The sequence below is a fragment of the Manis pentadactyla genome, chromosome 13 (assembly GCF_030020395.1).
Source record: "Manis pentadactyla isolate mManPen7 chromosome 13, mManPen7.hap1, whole genome shotgun sequence".
Lineage (NCBI taxonomy): Eukaryota > Metazoa > Chordata > Mammalia > Pholidota > Manidae > Manis > Manis pentadactyla.
This window is the reverse complement of record NC_080031.1, coordinates 15,277,886-15,302,200: the sequence shown is the minus strand read 5'-3', so window position 1 is coordinate 15,302,200 and position 24,315 is coordinate 15,277,886. Positions and strand designations below refer to the sequence as shown.

Below are 24,315 nucleotides of genomic sequence, written 5' to 3'. Positions count from 1 at the left end.
AATGGATCAAAGACCTGAATATAAGTCATGAAACCATAAAACTCTTAGAAAAAACATAGGCAAAAATCTCTTAGACGTGAACATTAGCAACTTCCTCATGAATATATCTCCCCGGGCAAGGATAGCAAAAGCAAAAATGAACAAGTGGGACTATATCAAGCTGAAGAGCTTCTGTGCAGCAAAGGACACCATCAATAGAACAAAAAGTTACCCTACAGTATGGGAGAATATTTTCGTAAATGACAGATCCGATAAAGGCATGACATCCAAAATATATAAAGAGCTCACGCACCTCAACAAACAAAAAGCAAATAATCCAATTAAAAAATGGGCAGAGGAGCTGAACAGACAGTTTCCCAAAGAAGAAACTCAGATGGCCAACAGACACATGAAAAGATGCTCCACATCGCTAGTCATCACAATGAGATATCACCTCACACCAGTAAGGATGGCTACCATCCAAAAGACAAACAACAACAAATGTTGGCAAGGTTGCGGAGAAAGGGGAACCCTCCTACACTGCTGGTGGGAATGTAAATTAGTTCAACCATTGTGGAAAGCAATATGGAGGTTCCTCAAAATGCTCAAAATAGACTTACAATTTGACCCAGGAATTCCACTTCTAGGAATCTACCCTAAGGATGCAGCACTCCAGTTTGAAAAAGACAGATGCACCCCTATGTTTATTGCAGCACTATTTACAATAGCCAAGATATGGAAGCAACCTAAGTGTCCATCAGTAGATGAATGGATAAAGAAGATGTGGTACATATACACAATGGAATATTATTCAGCCATAAAAAGAAAACAAATCCTACCATTTGCAACAACATGGATGGAGCTAGAGGGTATTACGCTCAGTGAAATAAGCCAAGCAGAGAAAGACAAATACCAAATGATTTCACTCATCTGTGGAGTGTAAGAACAAAAGAAAAACTGAGGGAACAAAACAGCAGCAGAATCACAGAACCCAAGAATGGACTAAGAGTTACCAAAGGGAAAGAGACTGGGGAGAATGGGAGGGTAGGGAGGGATAAGGGCGGGGAAGAAGAAAGGGGGTATAATGATTAGCATTTATAATGTGGGGGGTGGGGGAAAGGGGAGGGCTTTGCAACACAGAGAAGACAAATAGTGATTCTACAACATCTTACTAGGCTGATGGACAGTGACTGTAATGGGATGGGGGTGGGGACTTGGGGTAGGGGAGAGCCTAATAAACATAATGTTCTTCAAAAATAAATAAATAAATAAATAATCACACACACAAAAAAAGAAGTAGCAAGAACGTTGTTTTCCTAACATGAGGCCATTTAGTGAAATGTAATTTGAAAGGATTTAATGGTCATTTAAACTTTAACTGCTAATTATTTTCTTAGGAAAACATAAAAATAAATAAAGGACAAAAAAAGAAAGGTCTCCTTAGGCTATTAAAACTGCTCACACTTAACAAAATATTAAGGGGTCAACATTTAACAGCTCCATCAGTGCTATTCTGGGAAATGGATGAGTTGAAACCAAGAAAAGAATCTTACAATTGAACCAATTTCAGATTAGCACTTACATGTATAAGTTTAATTATATATTAATGATTTTACCATCAAAATATTCTATTCTATTATGAGTATGGCCACTCACATAAGCAGTTTGACATATAAGAATTAATTATGAAACACTTTAGTGATATACTTATAGGCATTATTTAAAAGCTAAACCATACACAAAAAAGACTAGAAAAAATTTGTAGCATATTTGACAAATGAATATGTTGCTATATAAAAGCTATGTAGATGAGCTAAAATACGGTCTCCTACAATTCTGATGGGTAAAAGTTATAAAAGACAAGATTACAACAGAGGTAATATGACTAAAAGGTAATATGGAAAAGTCATTCAATTTCAACTTCACCAGAAATCAAGATACCACCTTTTGCTGAGCAATCTAGGTGACCTGAAAAAAAAAAATCAGTTTATCATCCATGGCTGGTGAATACGTAACAGAACAGGGAACTAATGTATTTCTGGTGACAATATAAAATTGTTAGAATCCTTTTGGAAACCTATTTGGCAATATGTGTCAAAGATCTTAAAAATGTTCATGCTTTTTGGTAACTTTGCCTTTGGGACCTATGCCAAGGTAATAAGCCTTTATGAAGAAAAAAGAAATATAATATGCAGAAAGATATTTGTCAACACTATGATAAGGAAAAATTCTGAGATGTCCTAAAATTAAGTGACAAAAGGCCAGAGGGACGTTAATTGGTCAATAGCTGTGGACCCCAGCTAACCAGAAACTCCACATTCCTGGATGAAGTCATTTCAACAGTCATCTAGAAGGTCCCAGAAGCCCCACAATCCCCTTGTGCAGGAAAAGGGTCTGACCATCATCAACAGCCAATTCACAAACGTTCTCTATGGATTAACCACTTACCTCTGGACCTTCCCCTCTTTGCTTTAGCTCACCTTCCTTATCAGTAGCCAATGTAAAGTTAAAGAACTTTCCTTGAGATCCCTCATAAATGTCCCCTGTTTCTTGAGTCTGTCAAACAACTTGTTTCTGTCAACTGGCCTTGCTGTTGGTGAAGCACAGACTTCCTGGCCCAGAACTCAGTCCTTTTGTTGGCTCTATCTGTAATGGCTCAGTGAAGCCTTTTATTTCAAATACTTCTCAGTCTCTAGAGTTTTTGATTTGTCAATTATATGCATAGTTGTAAACCATCTAAATATTCAACAGTAGGAAAACACAAGAGAAATTATTTTCTATTTATTTGATAAAATATGATACAAATGTGAATTGACATGGATAACTTCCTGGATGAAGTCATTTCAACAGATACAGAATTGAAAAGAAAATAAAAGCAAGTTATAGAATATATACTGTATCATGCCAATTATGTAAAGTCTGAAACATACAAATAATACTACATACTGCTTAGGAATACACACAAATGTAGTAAAAGTATAGAGAAATGCCTGGACTGAATAGTTACCAAATTTGAGAAAAGTAATTACCTATGCTAGAAGGCAGGGGAACTGCAAATGAAGCAAGTGACAGAGAAGATCACTAATGGTTTATATTTTAAGCTCCATGAGGGCACATGGATTTTCATTCTGTTATTCCTTACATCTTTTTGTATGTCTTAAATGTTTCACGATAGATTTAAAATATTACTTAAAATCAAAAAGTTACATATAGAGCCAATATAATGACATGGAAAATAGTTGTGCTACATCATTAGGTTAGACAAGTTACATATTCAAAATGATTACAACTAAGTAAAAGACACACACACAAAAAACTGGTGGAGTATCCCAAACAGTTAACACCTTTCCCCTCAGATGGTGGTGTTATTACTTTCTGACTCTTTTTAAATATTTCATCTATTTTCTTTTATAAGGGGCATTGTACTATAATTGAAAAATAACAACTTATTTTTAAAAACAAGCATGATACATCTGTTAAGTATTAAACCATTTGTACTATGAAATCACATTTGATTGGTAAGTTCATGTTCTGCTTCGCTTGGAATCTCTCATCATGTGGGAGATGGAGAAGGATGGAGAGAGCCCACTGGAGAGAGATGAGGTTTATGGGTACCCAGGTCGGTTTTGATGAAGGCGTGTGAAAGTTGGTCGCTGCTATCAATGCTTGAAGTTTAAGGGGAAAATTATTCTGGAGGTTATGGATAATTGATATTGGCTTCCTGCGAGGCTTGAGGTAGCTGCAAGTTCCCTCATATACAAAGTGGACAGCATACGTTAACTTTGTTGAAACAAAGAATAAATGAATGGAAGAATACATCAGGGCAGATATTGAAATTGGGGCTCTTAACTCAAGCTTAGATGTTAGAATATTTTCACAGTTTCCAATGAATCTTAGAGTTTTAGAATGGTCACAGGTCTTTGAGAGCATCTGAACTGCTTCAACTGCCTCATGTTACAGTCGAGCAAACTAATCCAGCTAAGTAAGCAAACGAAACAAGCATTCTGACTTTTTAAATTGTACTCATTCCCCATGATTAGCATGTATAATGTGGGGGGTGGGGGAAAGGGGCGGGCTGTGCAACACAGAGAAGACAAGTAGTGATTCTACAACATCTTACTATGCTGATGGACAGTAACTGTAATGGGGTTTGTGGGGGGGACTTGGGGTAGGGGAGAGCCTAGTAAACATAAAGTTCTTCATGCAATTGTAGATTAATGATAACAAAAACAAACAAACAAACAAACAAATAAATAGATTGTATTGGTCAAAGCAAAACAAACAGTGTCCTGAAGATTTTACGGGAAAATATACTACAAATTCCTTGGCCTGCTCCTTTAACCAGAGTGGAAAGCTCTTGACAATCTGGCTCCAACCTGTCTTTCTGCCTCATCTCCCATGAATCCTCCAGAAAAGCATGGAGTTTTTGTATACTCGGATTTCCTGCCTCTCCAACTTGTGTTGACACCATTTTCTCATTCACCAATAAATAAGACCCCCATACCTTCTCTCTGCCTATCTAAAACAATTCATAATTCCAGGTGCAAGTAAAACACTTGATAAATTGATTATAATCCAGATGTAATGAGTGCCTTGAAATAAAGTGAAAATAAAGTAGAATGCAACGAGCTTGTACTTGAGGTGGGTAAGAATGATGGAGCTATGGGGAATAATAATAATAATTAATAATGATGATGGTAACAGTGGTAACTACTAACATTTATTGCAATGCTTACTACGTGCTAGACCCTATGTTAACTATTTTTACATTCATTTTCACACTTAACATTCTCAGTAACTCATGGAATAGTTTATCAGTTAGGATTAAGTTACATGTAACAGAAAACTTTACCATGAGAGCTTTAATAAGTCAGGTTATTTTTTTTTATTTGTTCCATTTAATAAGGAGCCCAGTCCAGTTTTATGTGTGACTCAATCAGGTTGCCAGAATCCAGGCTCATTCCATTTCCTTTCCTCACTATTCTTAGCATCTGTTTTTCATGTTCGTGGTTGTAATACCACGTACCATATGGTCATAATCCCGTGACACCATGATATGTCTCTAGATACAGCATCTGCCTCCCAGAGAGAAAGCACAATGGATATCTCTTTTTCAAAGACTTCTACCAACATCTTTGTGGTCTGAACTGTGTCTCACGGTCACCTCTAGTTGCAAGGGAGGCTGTGAGATCACAAAATAAAATTTTGTTAATCAAGAAGGAGGAATGGATATTTTGGTAGACAACCTGAAATGTTATCCTCATCTCATAGTTGAGGGAAATGAGACATAACAATGCTAAGGAAGCATGTTAGAAGTAGGTCTGACAGCAGAGCCCATGTTATTAACTGTTTGCACTCTATGACACTATTTTCAAAATGGCTTGGGTCCTACTCCACACATCCAGGGGGTATGGGCAATATCAGAACACACTGTGTACCTCCTTTCCTTTCTCTGGTTGCCTCTCTTTCCTCTTTGCTGCTGTCTTTTCCTCTCCATCTCAGAGTGGAAGGTGCAGTTTTTGGTTAGGGCTGGAGGGAAGAAAACTTGTATAGTTCTTTATTTTCTTTCTCATTTGAAATCCTGGAAAGCTTTAGGAACAATAGAGAGGACGATTTAATAGGAAATGATGAAGTGTGGAGCTTGAACAGAGTCAAACAGGAATAAGGTTTTGATCACAAAGTTGTTTGGGTCATGGAATATACATACTAACAAGAAATGGGAATTGTTAGTTTAATCTTTTGTGTTAAGGTTCAGATGTTGGCAAACTTCCAGGTAGGTACTGATAATCTTGGATAAGTCAATCATAATAAGCAGATGAGAAGAAAAATAAGGTGAATGTATAAGAGATGATCCTATCCCTATTGAAATAATAAAATGTGGGTTTGTTTTTTTTTTTGGTCTTTTTTTTGCCTATTTCTAAACCTGTTTATATCCCTGAGGATGAAAGAGACAGGGCAGTATATCACAGTCTTGAAAATAATGAAACACTCTTTTTTTTTTTTAATGACCAGGATCATCATCAATTTGTATCAGTGTCTGCACTTGAGGAATAGACAGCAGCTTATTAAACTCTTTCTATAGAACCAATTCTATGGATGGAGTGGGGGAGATGAAAGAAACACAATAATAGGGAATTCAATCAGAGAGCTTCCATGATGTATGACATCTGAGAAGAATCAGCTCCAGGCCTCTAAATAGTGGGAAATGATGGCAACTTCTCATCTCTTGAATATTCTTTATTCCAAGTGTCGCAAAAGTCAATTCTTTTAAGCATCTACTCTCCTGTCTTTGTTTGAACATTAGAGTATATTGACAAATACAGTATTAGAATCTTCTTAATGGGTGGAATTTTTTGAGCTCTGCATAGGGCCCATTTTGGGTGTGTTCTATTTTTTGCTGTTACTCAAAGTGTGGGCCATGGACCAGAAGCAAAAGCATGAACTTGGAATTTGTTAGAAAATGCACCCATATCTTCTGAACTATAATCTGCATTTTAAACAGGATGCCCACCTGATTTGTAGGTGAATTAAAATTTGGGAAGCACTGAAATAATCAATTAAGAAAGTCTATGAAAGTCAACATAGAAGTTCCTTAGTATTTTAGTAATTATTATAAGGCACAGACTTTTAGTCTTTATGGGACTTTGGACTCATTGGTATATATTGGAAACTCTGAAATCTCTCAGAAAAAAAATGTACATATGAATTTGAACATGGTACTTTGCGTAAAGGTCTTGGATTTGGAATCTTAAGGTTAAAGGCTAGGCTCTTATTTTTCTTCTCTAACCTGGGGAGACACTACTTTTCAACAATTCACATATGAATAGACTTAATGACTAGGGCATGAACTCAACCTGAATAGTTGAGATGTTTGCATGTGCATGTGACGTTTGTGTGAACAAACAAAACTAAAAATTATTTTTTTCTAGAAGCCTAGTCACCAGCAATGATTGCATTTGTAGGTATTAGTGATAAATGTTTCTTCCTGGTGAGAAGATTTAAAAATTTAAACTTAAAAAAATTTTGATTTTGTCTTGACCAAAATGAAAAGAAATTGGATGCGGTATTGGAATTTGAAAAGAAGCCTTGAAAGAAAAGAATCTGCTTAATTCTCAAGCTCTCTGTTGGTTATTTAATATGATGAGGAAAAGTTAAAAGAATATTTGCATTCCATGACCACAGAAGTAAATAAAAAACGCTATTGAGGAAGGGAAAAGGTCTTAAATTTAAATCTATCCAGGACCTGTCTCTTGTTAATGGTTGCTGAGAAGGAGTAAAAAGTTCAGGCAACTAAAAATCCAAACATCAAGTTTTATGGTAGGCAATAAAGTACTATGGACTTTTCTCCACATGTCTTACTATCTCTAACTTTCAATAATCAGAAAAATGTGGTCCTTACTAAGAGGATTATTTCTCTAACCAACAGCGTTAAGTTTCCTCTCAGTCTTTAAAATTATTCATCTATGGTCCTGGTAACAATATCACTGTTTTACTTTTCTATATTGCCATATGTGCTGGAAAAATCCACCCAAATTTTTTTCATCTGATTTGCATCAGCAATATCCATTTCTGAGGATTATTCATGGATTACCCATAAATATTGAGAACAATGTTTCTGTGGATGTTAATCTTTGCCATATTTGGCTTGGGGTTTTGTTTTCTAAAAAATTTTCCATTTCCTTTCTCCCATTCTGCATAAGATTTACCCATTTGCTGTGTGGCCAGCCAGTATATTTGCAATGTCATTTAGATCTATTGGGGCCATCATCCATAGGAAAGCTCTGCTAGCATAGAGCATGCACAAAAAAGAGATGCTCTGAATGTTTCATTGGTGAAAATCCTTAGAAAGTATTTTCTTTAATGTTTTCCAGCAGCTATCTTTTTGAAAATTGGTCCTTCACATCTTCTCAGCCCACTCTACTCAATTTTTTGTTTCTGTTTTACATTTTGCTCCCCATACTACTCTTCTTACCACTGGCTCGAAACCAGCAGTTGTCTTCCTCTTTTATCCACTGTCATGCCCTTCTGTCATTTTCCCCATCATTGCTCAGCTAGAGGTGAAGCCAAATCATAAACAGGAGGGAAAGTTGGCAAAAGGCCACAGTTTATTTAAAAACAGAGCGCCTTTTGTACAGCTCTCAGCTTCTGCATAGAAAGTGACCTTCTCTAATAAACAACTAGCAACCTGGCTACTCTAGTGGTTTCGCCACAAGTGAAAGCATACAGGGGGCTGCTGGGCTGCTACACAAACCATTTTGGAACCAATGGGTGTGATCAGAGAAATGAGAATCACAGATCACCCAGTGTGTTTCCTGCTTAGGGTCAGAAGTGCAGAGAGGATAAAAAGTAACCTTGGCAAGTGTGGTAAAGCTGGTCATGTGTTCCTGGAGCAGAACCTCCACCCCTGGAACCTGAGAAAAATCCTCCTTAATTGAATCATCTTACACACCTTATTTCTTGAAGGACAAAACTAGGTGCACAGTAAACTCTCCATACCTACATATTTTTCTATGGTGCTTCCTATGATTATTGTTACTATTTACAAAAGCTTAATTTGCATTTAATTATTTTGCATCCGGTCACCATTTTGAACTCTCTTATAGATTCAATTGTTTATGAACACCTCTCCTTTGGATTTCTGCACATAAGCTTATTTTGTTTTCTCCTTTTCAATAATTCTTTTATATTTTATTTCACTGATTTGAACTTCCAGGGCAGAGTTAAATAATTGCAATAAATGTGGCATTGTTATCTCTTTTCAATGGAAACACTTCAGTTAGTTATCATAAGTTGGATACTGTAGTGGGTTGAATTGTATATCCCCAAAAGATATGTTAAAGTTGTAACCTTCAGTACCTGTGAATGTGACCTTATTTGGGAAGAGTCTTTGCAGATGTAATCAAGGTGAGAAACTACTGGATTAGAGTGGGCCCTAAATCCAGTGACTGTTCTCTTTATAAGGAGAGGAAGATTTGGAGACATAGGCATACACACAGGGAGAAGACAGCCGAGTAGGGATGAAGGCAGAAATTGGAGTGATGACACTGTAAGTCAAGGAATGCCAAGATTGCCTGCCACCACCAGAAGCTAGGAAGAGGCAAGGAAGGATTCTTTCCCAGAGCCTTTAAGGGACTATGGCCTTGCCAATACCTTGATTTTGGACATTTAGCCTCCAGAACCGTGAGAGAATAGATGTATATGGTTTTAAACCATCCAGTTTATAGTAATTTGTCCCTCTAATACAGATATTATTTGTGTTTTAAAATAGATATTTAAGAAGAACACTTCCTGGAGAATATAGTCAATGATTCTGTAACATCTTCTTAGGTTGACAGATAGTAACTGCACTAATGGGGGTGAGGATTTAAGAATGAGGATAACTGTTGAGCCACTGTGTTGTGTACTTGAAATCAATATAAGATTCTATATCAATGATACTTCAATTAAAAAAAAGAAAGAGAGACGTCAGGGAAACTCAGTTACCCCTTCCACCATGTGAAGACACAGCAAGGAGGCCCTCTATGAACCAGGAAGTAAGCCCTTACTGGACACATGGAGTCTGCTGCTTCCTAGACCCTGGGTTTCCCAGCCTTCAGAATTGTGAGAAATAAATTTCCACTGTTTATAGCCACCTAGTCTGTGGCATTCTGTTAATAGCCTGAACAAATTAAGGTATTCATAAAGTGGGTCATACTACATGAGGTGTACTGCAACTTGCATTTTCCATGTAACAATTTACCTTGGGGGTCCTTCTATGTCACTGTACACAGACTGCCTTCTTTCTCTTTTAATAGTCATATCATATTCCATAGTTCATTTGAATATTCTTCCATTGATGGACATTTAAGAACTCAGCAATTTTTTTTACATAGCACTAAAATTAATATTTCATACCTATACTTTAGTAATAGGTACTAGAATTTCTCTAGCACGGATTCCTAGCCGTGGAAGCGGTATGGTGAGTCTAACTATATAACTATATATACATATACCATTGTAACAGATATTGCCATATTGCTCTCTTAAAGTGCTTTACCAGTTTACAAAGTGTGTACATTGTGTAAACAAGGAATAAAAATGTCCATTTTCCTGACAAAAAAAAGAACACCTCCTCTTCTCTTTATGATATAGAAAATTAACAAGCAATGAATATTCTTTTACCTGTTTATATGTGCTAAATATTATGCATTTTAGTTCTTAAATGTCTTTATATATTTATGTGCACATGTATGATTTAATTAAATCCACAAATATTATTCTATGCTATAACCTGGATTTTTTTTGTTGTTTGGTATCATTAATCTACAATTACATGAGCAACATTATGGTTACTAGACTCCCCTCATCATCAAGTCCCCACCACATACCCCATTACAGTCACTGTCCATCAGCATAGTAAGATGCTATAGAATCACCACTTGTCTTCTCTGTGTTGTACAGCCCTCCCCGTGCTCCCCCCTACATTATCTGTGCTAATTATAATGCCCCCTTTTCCCCCTTGTCCTTCCCTTTCCACCCATCCTCCCCAGTCCCTTTCTCTTTGGTAACTGTTAGTTCATTGTTGGGTTCTGTGATTCTGCTGCTGTTTTGTTCCTTCAGTTTTTCTGTGTTCTTTTACTCCACATATGAGTGAAATCATTTGATACTTGTCTTTTTCCACCTGGCTTATTTCACTGAGCATAAAACCCTCTAGCTCCATCCATGTTGTCGCAAATGGTAGGATTTGTTTTCTTCTTATGGCTGAATAATATTCCATTGTGTATATGTACCACATCTTCTCTATCATTCATCTGCTGATGGACACTTAGGTTGCTTCCATTTCTTGGCTATTGTAAATAGTGCTGCAGTAAACATAGGGGTACATATGTCTTTTTCAAACTGGGCTCCTGCATTCTTAGGGTAAATTCCTAGGAGTGGAATTCCTGAGTCAAATGGTATTTCTATTTTGAGTTTTGTGAGGAACCTCCATACTGCTTTCCACAATGGTTGAACTAATTGACATTCCCACCAGCACTATAGGAGGGTTCCCCTTTCTCCACAACCTTACCAACATTTGTTGTTGTTTGTCTTTTGGTTGGTGGCCATCCTTACTGGTGTGAGGTGATATCTCATTGTGGTTTTAATTTGCATTTCTCTGATGACTAGTGATGTGGAGCATCTTTGCATGTGTCTGTTGGCCATCTGAATTTCTTCTTTGGAGAAGTATCTGTTTAGATCCTCTGCCCATTTTTTAATTGGATTATTTGCTTTTTGTTTGTTGAGGTGCATGAGCTCTTTATATATTTTGGATGTCAACCCTTTATCGGATCTGTCGTTTATGAATATATTCCCCCATACTATAGGATACCTTTTTGTTCTATTGATGGTGACCTTTGCTGTACAGAAGCTTTCAGCCTGATATAGTCCCACTTGCTCATTTTTGCTGTATTTTGTTTTTTATAGTGTAGCCTTTCCCCCCCACCTGAGGACAGCAGCTTCAACCTGTGCCGGAGAGCACCAGCCTGCCCTTCCTGGTGGCCTGCCCTACCCATTTTGAGTTTGTCTGGCCAGCCCCCACACTGTGTAAGCCAGTGCCTGCAATAATACGTTCTTTCTTGTTCTGTTTCTCTAATCGAATCCTGACCAATACTTTTTTCAGCTTGCCTTTTTAATTCAGCAGTATTTCTTGGAAATCCCTCCTAGCCCACTGAAATAACTATAGTTTGTTCTCTGTCATTGCTGCATACTTTTCTATAATGTAGATGTACCATTATATTTTAACTGTTTCCAGTTAAATGGCATTATGGAAAATGGTGTATTAAACACCTCAAGTTGGTGCTTTTCTTCTAAATAGACTCCCAGGATGGGGACTTCTGAGTTAAATGATTATATAATTGATGTTACTACCCTGCATCCTGAAAAGACTGGAACAGTTCATAATGCCACTAACATCATATGACATACTCTAACAATAGGTGCTACTGTTCTTTTTAATTTTTTTCTGATAGGTGTAAAGTAATATCTAATAACTACTTTAACTTCCATTTCCCTGCCACTTACAGTTTGAGCATCTGTTAATCTGGTTTCTGGCATTCAGATTTTTTCTTCCCTGAAATTTTCTTAATTCTTTTTGTCTATTTTACGATTGGGTTATTTGTCTCTTATGAATTCATAAGAAATTACTCTTTGTTCTCTATACAGCAAAAATTTTAATGTATTGTTTATTGACCTTGTTTATGGTATATATAGCCAAAGGTTTTATTTATATGTAATTAAAATATGGCTATTGTCTCTCCATTATAGGTTTTTTTCTCCCATTACGGCTTCTTGGTTTCAAATCTTGGTGAAGAAGGTCACAGTGTCCCTATAAGAGATGGCACATAGAGTATCCTAGAAGTATGATAGAAGATTTTTATCATTTTATTTTATATTTAAGTCTTTCAGTATTTTTTATATTATGCTTACCTAAATAGCCTAAGAGACTTTGATAAACCCTAATAATATAAACAAATGGAGATTAAATTCTCCTTTTCAAATTCTTAACCAGTTCAAAATTTTTCTTGCCTTAGGTCAGAAATTCCAAAAATAATCTTAACACCTTAACTGAGGTATGTATGGCTGACATACATTAAAATGTATATGTTTGCAGTGGGCAGCTTAATAAGCTTTGAAATATGTACCCATCTGAGAATCTATCACCGCAATCAAGAAAGTGAACATACTTATCCTTTTCCAGTTTCCTTTGAAGCTTTGTAATCCACCACCATCACCGCCTAACCCTGGCAATCACTGATCTGCTTCCCATCATAAAGATTAGTTTGCACTTTCTAGAATTTTATATAAATGGACTCATGAAGAATGTACTTCTTTTGGGATGGTGGGCCTGGCTTATTTTACTCAGCATAATTATTTTAAGATTAATTAATTTTGTTGCACATATCAATAGTGCAACAAATAGAAGAAATAGTTTTATTTCTTTTTATTGTTGAGTAGCACTCCATTGTATAGATATACCACAATATGTTTATCCATTCACAAGTTAATGGACATTCCATTCAGTACTGGTTCTCATATATGCAGTTTTAAAATCGAGAATTGGCTTTTCCACACAATTTACATTCTTGTTTATTACCTGTATGGGTTTTTGCATATACAACAAGCAGTGTGATTTGAGAGAAGGCTTTTCTGTCCTGAGTACATTCATTGGTATCTTTCCTATATAAATGTTGTAATATTTAATGAGGTATAGTTTCTTCCCGAAAAGTTTTTCACCCTCACTGTATTTATAAGGCATCTCTCAAATATGAATTTTTATTTGCCATTGAATGCTTTCCCACCTTCCTTGCATGCATAAGGTTTATCCCCAGTAGGACTTATCTAGTGTCTAATGAGGCTTGACTTCTGAATAAAAGCTTTGTCATACCTAGTACATTCATAAGATTTGTCTCTTTTATGGATCATTTGTTGAATACTGAGGTTTTTGTTTTGGCTGAAGATTTTCCATGTTCATTACATTCAGAGTTTCCAGTACAAATGTTTTGATCTTTAGTGAGGTATTGCTTCTAGCTAAAGACTTTTCCATGTTGATTATATTCAGGGCTTTCTTTCTGGTATGAATTTTCTCATGCTTTGTGAGATTTGACTCACTACTGAAGGCTCTCCCACTTTCTTTATACACATAGGGTTTCTCTCCAGTGTGTCTTCTTTTGAATCTAATAAATCTTGGCATTTGAATAGAAGCTTTCCTATATTAACAAGGTTTCTCCTTAGAATTCTGAGTATCAAATTTTTCTATTACAGTTGAATTTCCACATTTATCACTTTTACATGATTTTCTCTCAAATGAGCTCTTAAATGTAGAATGAGGAATGAGAGTCAAGAAAAGACTGGGAAAAAAAGGAAAGAGAACACCTGACCACATTTGGCACATGCATGAATGCCCACTCTACAGCATTCCTATGATATCTGGGGTAGTGCTTCAGGCTAAAGGTTTTTGCACGTTCATTCATTAGTTTTTCTCCAGGACTTTTAATTTTTCTCAAGGAGACTTAGTTTGGTTGGAGGCTTTCCAACATTCCTTACATACTATGGTTTCTCTTTTGTGTTCATGTATCTGTTAACATTATATTTTTGAAAGAGCACTTTTCTTACAAAGATTACCCTTACTTGAGATTACTACAAATAGGATGAATCATAGCATACTCATCACAGTCATAATAATTCTTGCTTACACAGCTTCCCTCACATTGAAATCTAACTTATACTCCAAAATTTTTAACTGAGTCATATCCATACTCCATTCTTGAAGCAGCAACATTTGATGGAAAGTTCTTTTCCATTTTATACATTTTTCTGTCTTTTTCCCTGCCTGTATTTCTTGGAGAAAGATGCAATTTGACTCAAAGTCTTCATGCTGCTTCTCTTTCTGCATATTAACTTTGAAATCTTCTTCTGGACATCACCTCTTTTACAATTCCTTCTCCAACATCCGCAATTAGCCATTTGAACTGAAGATAATATCCAGTTTCATGACTTAAGATCTCTGGGAGCCTGGGTGACATCTCTGGGAGCCTGGGTGACAAACAAAAGCAGATACCCAATAGCAGCAGGTTCTTTTGCAGTCATTTAATCTCTTAAAAGAAAAAAGTTGAAAAGCTGATTTTATTCCCCCCATAGTGTGTCATATTTTATATAAAAATTACATTTTAAAATATTTATCTGTTCAATTGATTTCTTACACTTTTCCTTTCTTAAAATAAATACAAAACTGCTGTTCTCATAAATGCTCACAATCCCATCCACTCACATTTGAATACACCCTCCCCCCATCAACATAAGCTCACAATCTTGCACCCACACAGTTTATTACTTGTTTTGTAGAGTTAACTAAGTACCACAAACTAGGGGGCTTCAAACAATAGAAACTTATTCTCTCACAGTTCTGCAGGCTAGATGTCTAAAATGAAAGTGTTGGAAGGGCAATGCTCCCTCTGACGGCTCTAGGGAAGAATCTTTTCCCTCTTCTGGTGGTTGCTGGCTATCTTTGGTTTTCTTTGGCTTGTAGATGCACCATATTCCATCTCTGCCTCTGTCTTCATGTATCTTCCCCTGTGTGTCTATGTCTGTTTTTCTCTTATAAGAAGACCAGTCATTGAATTAGGGTCCAACTTATGCACTATGACCTCATCTTAACTAACTATATCTGCAAAGACCCTTATTTCCAAATAAGGTCATAGGTTCCAGATATGAACTTTGGATGGCACTATTTAACCCAATACAAATGCCAAACACCCAGTTACACTCATAGTCATCCACTCCTGGACCCTCTTAGGCTTCTTCCTGAATCATCCTACTTATGTGTGAGTCTCTGAACAACTCTGACCTAGTTACAGACTCCTTGAGTCTTTCTCTGCAGTTCACCCAGTTCCAAAATCAGACATTCCCTTTCCTTACAGTGCAGATATGAAGTCAAACAACTGGCCTTTTTTTTGGGGGGGGGTACTATTTTCTGTTTTCTTATTTTGAACTCATGAAAAAGTTGCAAATATAGTGCAAGAATTCCCATACAACTATCATCAGGTTCCCTATCTGTTAACGTGTATTTTTTTTCTTTTTCTTAACAGTTTGAGAAAGATTTGCAAATACATTTCCCCTTCAGTCAGTGTATATTTCCTAACAGCAAGGATCTACTTTTATATCCATAATACAAAGGTGAAAATGAGGAAATTACCATTTACATAATATTATTATCTAATCTACAGATTTGACTCCACTGTGACCAATTGTTCCACTAATGTCTTTGATATGTGTAAAAAAATGTTTTTTCCTGATTCAGGATCCAATCTGGGGCACATACTGTACTTCGTTGTCATGACTTTTTAGACTTTTTTAGTCTGAAGGATTTGTCTTTTATGTCTTTTATGACAATAATTTTTAAGTCAAGTAAAGGACAGTTATTTTGTAGATTGCTCATCAGTCTGGGTTTGCCTATTGTTTCCTTATCATTAGAGTCAGGTTATTAATTTCTGGCAGCCATATTGCAGAAGTGAACTGTGGTGTCCTAGGTGCATCATATACAGAGACACATGGGACCTACTGACCTATACCTGAGCATGGCACCTCCGATCACTGTGATGGCATCTGCCAAATTTCTCCACTGTAAAGTTATTATTTTTTTTCTTTGTAATTAATAAGTATGTTTTGGGGAGGTATTTTGAGACCACACTGATATCAAGCCATCAAAATTTCATCCATTAGCTCTAGCACACATTGATGATTGTTGCTTGACAAAATGTAATAATTGTTATGGTTGCTGCCAAGTGATATTTTTTCTTTTCCCAGCATTCCTTTGTAATAATGAGCTTTCCCTTTTTTTACGCATTGACTCTTTGTAGATTCTTTGGTCTATTTACTCACAGACGTTTGTTTTTAACCTTTGTAGACAGATTCCTCACTGTTACCAGCTCTATGATGCATTTTTTTAAACTCACAAAAAAAGCATGTACAGCATTTTAGTGGTTTTTATTGGCCCATCTTATCCGCTACTCTTGTGGCAACAGATGTCACTCTTCACCTCCCATTCTTTCTTCAGGCAGCTCCTGCTGAGTTCCCTAACCCTCCCTGAAGCTGCTATTGACAAATTACCAGCTAGTACCACCTCCATCTCTCCAGACCCACAGGTTATCTGTCTTTACCTCTCAGCAACATTAGCTGCAGCTGACTACTACTTCCTACTTGAAACGCTTTCTTCCCGTGGCTTCTCAGGCACCCTACTCTTCTGTTCTCCTGTTTCCTAGCCTTCCCAGTCTCTTTTGTTGGTTTCCCTTGTCTCTCACCTCTAAAATCGGCAGCTCCCAAGCACCTCCTCTTGCGTTCTCTCTATATACTCTTTTCCTCATCGAATCCTCATTAGCTGACCTATCTAATTAGAATTCACGCCACGTATTTAAATACAATTTATAGTTTGATGAATCCTAAAATTATATTGTAGCCCTGATCTCTCCTTGATTTCCAACTGATTATACAGTATGTCCCACTGGATTTCTACAAGACATTTCAAATTTAACACGATTACAGTGAGATTCTCAACTCTTAATAGTCGAATTTCTCTTCCTGTCTTACCAATCCTGGTTAAAGTATCAACCCTTACTTGGACACTCAAGCCTCAACTTTGTAAACAATACTTGATCACTCTTTTGTCACCACTAGAAACCCCCACCCCATCCCGTTACCTTATCCATTAAGTTCTGTGACTTTACTTCCAAAGTATATCTGATGTCTATACATTTCTCCCTATTTACACTACTCTTACTTCAGTCAAGATCACTATCATTTCTTGCTTAGAGCATATTGCTGCAGACCCCTATCCTCCTTATCTCTTATTTCGCACCCCCTCCCACAAGATAAACTCCCCCAAGTAGCCAGAGTTATCTTTTTTTTAAGAAGTTGCAATACCCCTGCTTTATACCTCCAACTATTTTAAATTGCACTTAAAATACAGTAAAAACACCAGTACCATAGCCTTCAAAACTGTGTCTGATCTGGCCCTTGCCTATTTCTTCAAGTTGTCTTGCGTTACTATAATCCTGGCCATATTTTCCAGCAATACTGGCCTTTTTACAGTTATTCAGTGTGTCAGAGTGAAAGCACCATTAAAGGCAGGGATTTTTGTGTGTGGTGTTTTTCCTTTCATCTATGTTGTTAATTGGCAAGTCCCAAAGCACTTAGAACAGCATATCATAAGCATTCAGTGAATACTTATTCAATGGAAGAATGACTGAATACATGCATACCATGTTTTATTTTCCTCTCACACCTTTACATTTGCCATTCTCTCAGACTGAAATGTTCTCCAAGATCTCAGCATGGCTGGCTTTTATCTCATCACACAAATGTTAGCATCTTAGAAAGGACTTCTTTGATACCTTATTTAAATTGCCTGCATCCTCCTTCTTTTTGGATTTTCCAGCTTTATTTTCTGCATAGCACTTATGATCGCCTGGAATTATCTTATTTATTAATTTTCTTCTGTTTCCTCCACTAGAATATAAGCTCCATGAGAGAAGGAGCATTTTTTTTTTGGTTCCCCATTTTATCCTCATTGTTAGGACAGTGACTGGTACCCATTACATCGTCAATAAATTTACACCAAAAGGAGGGAATTCTACTATATATACATTTAAAAAATTAGTTTAAAAATGTACATAAAATGCAGGTTCCTGAGGTTCACTCCAGACCTTTAGAATAAAAAATCCCTGGGGTGGTGTCTTCCTGTAATATTTGTGCACTCTAAAGTTTTAGACCATTTCTCCAAGTCCATTAGGGTAACTTGAGCTCTCCAGTCCAGATAGCTCCAATCCTCATGGCAAGCTCCCTGGTGTCATTTCTGGTCAGCAGACTTCAGTTGGGACCTCCCAATCCACCAGAGAGGATATACTGTTAAATCTCAAAATGGGGTATGTTCTTTAGATGCCAAGGGATATAGGAATGGACCTGTTCAACTTCTGGCATTCTCTGTCTACTCACAATGCTAAATGGGAACATTTGAGTGGCTCTTTCTAAAGACACTGACTTCCATGTGCTACATATATAGTGAAGAATTAGTAGCGTCTCTCACTATTGAGGTCCCAGTTTACAACAGGCTCCAATTTACACTTTCTTTTCAATTAAATTCAACAAGTGTTTACTGATAACCTTAAGTCCAGTGCTGCCTGCAGAGGAGCCTATGGAGAAAAAAGACATGCTCTAGTCATCAAGTTGCTTTACAAGTTCGTTAACTGTCTTGAAGTTTTAAAAATGTAACGTTCTACTATTCTTTTCAAGTTTTTCCAGTTTTTTAAAATAAACAAAACAGTAGAGAATATTGTTAATTGAACTTTATCTTTCCCCCCATGGGTGTTTTTTCTTCACAAGTCTTTTGCTTAGCTGTACATTCTTTTCTCGGTTAGCCAAGTTTGGCAACTTTGTATGTTTTATCACCATTAATATTTCTATGTGTTTAAGCTCTAGCGTGCTAAGTATTTTACACGTAATTCTCATTTAATCTTCAAAACAACACTGCAAGATAGATGTCATGGAAGGGGAAACTGCTCCCTGAAGGTCCAAAGGTTCAAGATCCCTTGGGATCTAGATGCTGTTCGTATTGGGTAACTAGAAGCTGGTGTCTGCTCCAAAGCTTGAGCTCATTTCTATGCACTTGATGGCCCCTGGAGAAGGTAATTTTATGGGATGGTAGGCTGGGGAAGGTTGAGGTTAAGAAATGAGTAAGTCAAGTCCTTGATTAACCAGTGTTGACTAATGCTTCATGTTTCTGGAAATCACTTCCTATTCCAGAATGGTAAACGGGAAAGGTGAGACGCAGTGAGGCGCTCCGGGGTTTGGCAGGGACTGAGCACACGCACAATCCACTGGGTCAGAGGTGAAGGGAGCGCCGCCAGCTCCCGCAGGAGCGCTTGGCCTAGGGTGTACACCTCGGCGAGACTCTAGCTCGAGGCCCAGGCGGCGCAGACTTTCCGGGGTCGCCGCGTGTGGCGGTTTTGTCTGAGCGCCGCCAGGCAGGCCCGCTTCAGGTGCAACGCTGCGAGCCGGTGCAAAGCCCCGGCACGCCTCTACGCCTGCGGCCCTCGTCCTGCCACACCCCTGGGCGCAGCTTCTCAGCACACAGGGAATCTTGGGTGTGCGAGGGTGGCGGCCAGGATCTCCGACGCAGTCCACCCCGTCCGCTTATCGCACGGAGGCCAAACTGTTCCTGCCTTGGCCGCGGGTCCCTCTGAGCCGGTTGATCCTGAACCGAAGAGTCGGCTTTTCTGATTGGCTTAGAATACAAACGTATGCGAGCGCGGCCTGAGACTCGCTCTTTGATTGGGTTTTAAATGAACAGCAGAGTACGAAATAAAGAGGCCTTCAGTCATTGGGCCATTGTGTGAATCTCCTTTTGACTTTTCTGCCGACAGAATAAGCGTCTCAGGATCTTCGTCATGAGTCTTAAATCTGGGCCTGTCAGTTCGCCCCAGCGTTATTCGTCTATAGGCAAGAGAAGGGGTTTACAGAGTTCAACCAATCATATAACGTCGGGATCAGGTTGCCAGGCAGGTTATGCTAATGAGACCCCGCCTTTTATGCTGCTCCCACTCTGCGGCGGGAAGAACCACCTGGAGGTGGCGGGGGGGTTTGATTTCCATCACCCCTAGGGAGAGAGGATCGGGGACCCGCTGATCTTCCAGCCCCCCTCACCCAACGTCGTGTAAGTATCTAACGGATTAAGGGAACTGGATAAGACAGCGTCCAGAGTACCCCATCGACTGGGAGGGTGTTCGTCTTTCCTTAGTCCCACCCAAAATGGCGCCAAGCTCTTTCCGCGTCTCAGAGCCCGGCCGGGGCCAACCGACCGCGGACCCGGGTGGGGGGGGAATTGATGGTGGTGGGGGGGGAGAAATCCCGGCGGCACCGCCCGATGGTACAGTCCAGCCGGGGCTGGGACAAGGCACCTCAGTCGGGGTGGGGGGTCGAACCATCTGCACCTTCTAAGGGGAAAGGGGCAAAAACCCCTAAAGGAGCCCCTCCTGGCGCTGCCTCCAGCCATGGCCTCGGGGTCTCTTCGCTCCTGCCTTCCCCGCGCGCAGCCTCCCCCCTGCGACCCTCGAGTGGCTCGCACGCTCCGCCGGCCGCGCGCACCTCTCCTCCCCTGCCCGCGTTGGTTGGGCCGGGACGGCAGTTGGGCGCCCAGCGCGCTCCTGCGGCGGCGGCGGTTGGGCGGGCTCTCCGGGTGCCGCGGACTGTCTCCGTCGGCCGGGCACATGGTGGGTGGCGCGGCGGGGCCTCGGGCCGGGGCAGCGAGCCCGCGGTCGGGAGGGCTCCTTCGAATGGGGCTCCCTGCTTTGTCTTGCGAGGTCGCGCCGCCCACCTGCCATGGACTGCTGGTCCTCCCCGACCTTTATTTACAAGTTGGCGTGGCCAGGACCCGGGGAGGCCACTTGCTGGGGCGTGGGGTTGGCTCGTTTCGGTCCGTGCTGGTAAACAGTGTCCCGGGGTGGACAGGGCGGAGGCCGAGGTCAGCCTGCGCTTGGTCTTGACTTGCAAAGGCGTGAGCCGAAGGCCTTTTGGGAGCACGTGGATGGTGTATACTTTCCAGGCGATTAGCAGCTTTCATGAAGCATTTTTAAGTAGGTTGCCAGGTATTCGGTACTCCACTACGTGAAAGGAGCGCAGTGCTGTTGAATTTTGTGTGAGTGCGTGTTTAACCTTGTTTGCCGGATTTGTTGAGTTCAATTCTCAGTCAATGTTTGTGTACCCTTAAGCACTGGGAGGGCGGGCTTTGATGCTGTCATCGAGGAGTCCCACCCTGCTCAGCCCTGTACCTAACCGCGCCTTCGCCTGTTGTATCGTGCCTGGCTCATCGCCCCCCGAAAGTTCTTTACACTCAACAGTACTTTTATTAAAAGCAACGAAATCAGTCGTGACAGTTTTGTGGCCTCCTTTCCTGACCCGCTCCTTTGTCCTCACTCCACCTTTTGCTCTAAGTGCAATGAAGGCAGGAAGGTAGCCTGTTTGGTACTTAGCATCTGTTTTGCCCCCATCTCCGCAGTGGCTTCTACGTTGATGAACCACGATTAGATGTTGCTCTAGAATTGCGGAGGGAAGAAAAAAGGATTGGCTGGGGCCAAAGCCGTGTTTAAAGCAGTGTTGATTCAATCTGGTATATTTAGAAAGTAACTTCTTGGTTAACTTTTTAGAGACAAGTGAAGTTGACACGAAAGCCATTTTAAAGTAAACAATTTAGTTGTAGGTTTACATTTTAAAAATTTGGACCAGACATTTTCTCCACCTTATGACTCTTCTTATTCCTTGAGCACCTGGTCTTGGCTCTGCTGAGTTACTTATTGTAAGTGCTAAACTCTTTCCTAAATAAGCCATTTTTCATTTTTCTAATGTAGCATGCTTCACCACATAGTGTGTGTATGGTGTATTGTCCGTGTGAATGTAGTCGTGATCATACCGAGGGGTCCTGAGTGCCTTTTACCTAGAGATTGTTGGTATAAGAGATAGTGTATCTATCCAATATAATCCTAAATTAACTGGCATTGCATCAATTTCCACTTGTCAATTTATTTCTTCTAGTTTTAACAATAATGCATGATTATTGTAGGAGACAGAAAATATAGAAACAGTATAAAAAGTAAAAATTACCTCAAGTGCAGTTACCAGAGGTAATCCCAGCTGATTATTTTGGTGTGCTTCAAATGTTTTGTGTGTGCATATAAAACATTTTTACAAACTTGGCATCAGGATATATGGTTTTTGTATCTAGTTCTTTTGTTGTTTTTTTAAAATGTAGATCAGTACCTAATGACTTCACTGATGATTTGCCCCTTTACCCCGTTACCTGAAGAGGGCATCATGAAATCCCCTGAACCAAAAGACTTAAAATAATTTTACTTTTTAAAAGCATAACCTAAATAGGATAGCCTAAACAGTGGAATAGGTTTCTGAGTAACAAGCAGAAATGATCAAAGAATTGAGAAATATTGAGTTATAATTTTGTTTTCCTTAATAATTGTAAGGAACTGGTAGACTCATGGTAATAGCATAATTTCATTCGGTAAAAATGATCAACTATTAAATATCCTGTTATTGCAGTGTTTGAATTGTTTAGTCAGGGTTTGTTTTAAAATTCTGATGCACTTTGACCTGTTACCACTGAAATATGCAGTCTTTTCCCAGCCCTCTTCTGTCCCAGTAAGTGTAGACACACCCTGCCCAGCAATTTGTATGTTTTTTCACAAGCAGAATTTATTTTCATTACTGTTTAAGTTTATCATAGGTACTTTTCATAGATCAGCAAATGAGAATTTGGTCTGGTGTTTAGAAAGAGCCTCTGAGTTACGAAACAGGAAAAATGTAAACCAAATCTTTGCAGAATAGTCCTGTTGGAATTCTCCTGGGTATTGGGAAGTGGCAGGAAGGTGAGACAGGAGCATCTCACCTAATTATTTTGGCTGCCTCTGTTGAAGCCTACTTCTTCCTCTTCTGGCTTTGTGCTGTTTACATGATTTAGTTGAATCACTGTAAAAGGGTATCTGACCTCTGCCCTTTTTTTTAAATTGAAGTATTGTTGATACACAATCTTATATTGGTTTCAAATACACAACACAATGGTTCAACAGTTACCCATATTATTAAATTCTCACCCCCAAAAGTGCGATTGCTATCAGTCAACATAGGAAGATGTTACAGAATCATTGGCTATATTCTCCATGCTGTACTACTATCCCTGTGGCCAACTTATATTGTGATTGAGAATTTTTGTACCCCTTTTATCTCCCTCCCCCTACTCACCCACCCACCCTAACCCCTCCCCTGTGGTAACCACTACTCATATCTTACTGTCTATGAGTCTACTACTATTTTGTTCATTCTGTTTTGCTTTGTTTTTATATTCCACAAATAAGTGAAATCATATGGCATCTGTCTCTCTCTGCCTGGCTAATTTCATTGAGCATAGAAGCCTCTAGATCCATCCATGTTGCAAATGCCTCTGCCCTTTTTTTATTCTCAGTATTCTAATCCTTGTTGAAGACATGGGTGGAACATTCTGAACTGGTGCCTTTCCAGTTTATTTTCCACAGCTGCTCCTATGACAGTGATACTTCACTATTAGTACTGGCACATTATTTCCATTCCCTTTCCAAAATCCTTCAGTGGCTTCCCTGTGTAGAGTTTAAGTCTCTTTAGTTTGTGGAGAGCACCTGAAAGTAGGTTCTTGTGGATAAACTGAAGGTTCTTGTGGCCAGGATTCTCACCTGGCCCTGGTCGGCTAGCTCACTGCACACATGTGGGCAATGCGTCATTATTGATTCTATATAAAGAGCCCTGCCCAGTGCTCTGGGCGACATGGTGTCACGGCTGCAAGGCTGCAGGAGAGCAAAGACAGAGACTGGAATGGTGGCAGCGCCGAGGACAGAGACTGAGATGGCTGCTGGCAGAGAGGCCCAGAGGCGGAGACTGGCTTGCTGCGTGCAGACTCGCTCTGAGTGGATGGGTTTCCAGTGATTGAGCTGCCGCCGTGGAAACAAAGTTGGATATAACCCTTTCACCCCAAGAACATTCTACTGTCATTTCTTTGATCACACTGAAACCATAGCGAACTTGTTTAGGTGTGAAACCCATGGGCAAGACAGTTTTTTTTGGATAACTTTGAAATAGTTTTGAGAATTGGTTGGTGAGGAAATGGAGACGGAGGAGTGTGGTTATGGATAATCCCAAATCACAATTACAGCACAACCGGTTAGAATGTGGCAACAACAATTATGAAATCAATACTGTGCAATACACAAAAGCCCAAACAGAGATTGCTAAAAG

At 39.2% G+C, this 24,315-nt stretch overlaps 1 protein-coding gene across 4 annotated transcripts in view; it reads left to right on the top strand.

Annotated features, from left to right (window-relative positions):
- Nucleotides 1-19,978: 19,978 nt before the first annotated feature.
- Nucleotides 19,979-24,315, top strand: part of PRDM10 (PR/SET domain 10) — a 104,634-nt gene continuing 100,297 nt past the window's right edge. For all 4 annotated transcript variants that reach the window (XM_057490317.1, XM_036930264.2, XM_057490318.1 and 1 more), the window contains exon 1: nucleotides 19,979-20,200. The gene's annotated coding sequence lies outside the window, so the exon portion shown is untranslated. The remainder of the gene's footprint in view (nucleotides 20,201-24,315) is intronic.